This window comes from Musa acuminata, chromosome BXJ1-4 (assembly GCF_036884655.1).
Source record: "Musa acuminata AAA Group cultivar baxijiao chromosome BXJ1-4, Cavendish_Baxijiao_AAA, whole genome shotgun sequence".
Classification (NCBI taxonomy): Eukaryota; Viridiplantae; Streptophyta; class Magnoliopsida; order Zingiberales; family Musaceae; genus Musa; species Musa acuminata.
Genome location: NC_088330.1, coordinates 4153925 through 4155000, shown reverse-complemented (window position 1 = coordinate 4155000; position 1076 = coordinate 4153925).

Below are 1076 nucleotides of genomic sequence, written 5' to 3'. Positions count from 1 at the left end.
TACGTAGAAAGTCAACCATTTTTTTTCCTTGTGTTTTGTGGTTACTGATTTGTTGCTGAACTATGTTGATTGTGTTGACCGGTTGTTTGACATTTTGGGTTCATGATGTGGCCTAAAATAACCAGCTTTTGGCTACTAAATGTTATGATGATTTAAGCTTAGTAGTGCTTTTACAATATGGCTCAAAATCTGTTTTTGTTAGATGATGAATTTCCTATTTTGTTTATTTTTATTTTTTATTTTATTATATAAGATATATGATGAAAATGAGATTTGAGCTTAGAACTATGATAAAGTATATCTCTTTATTTTTATATCTCTTTATATGATATAAATGAATGATTCTTATGAAAATCTCTAATATCCATTCTTTTTAGCATGAAAGTAAACTCAAAGACGATTATAATTCCACATTTATAAAGATAGCATTTGATTATCATGATTCTTAGCTATCACATTTATAAAGATAGCATTTATTTTTATTTTATATTATTTTTATATTTTTTTTAATAATAAATGGTGTATCGAAGACTCCCACTAATGTAGGAGGTTAACATACATAACTTTACATCTAAATATAAATTAATTTAAGATTATATTTTATCGATATTTTAATATTAATATTTTAAAAAAATATTTATTTTTTTATTTTTTTATTAATTAAATATTATAATTTAGCATGATTTATCGTTAACTTATAAATATAATAATACTATACTATATTTATAGCAAGAAATTTTTATTTAAAAATATCATTTATTTTTTAAATTTTATCAAGAAAATCTCTACTAATGAGATTTTACGAGATGATATTTTCATAATTTTTAATAAAATATTCTCACTTAAATCATAAAAAGATGATGATTATCCTTTTGACTCAATATTTTTAATTGAATCAATTATTTTTAGATGAACCAGTCCAAATCGAGTGACACTCAAGTTATACTCGAATTATATTTGAGTTATATTCGATTATATATTTAAAATAAAAATATATTATTTTTTAAAAAAATTAATCATAATTTTAAATTTATATAAATAAAAAAATAATACTAAACATATTAGCATCTCACTCA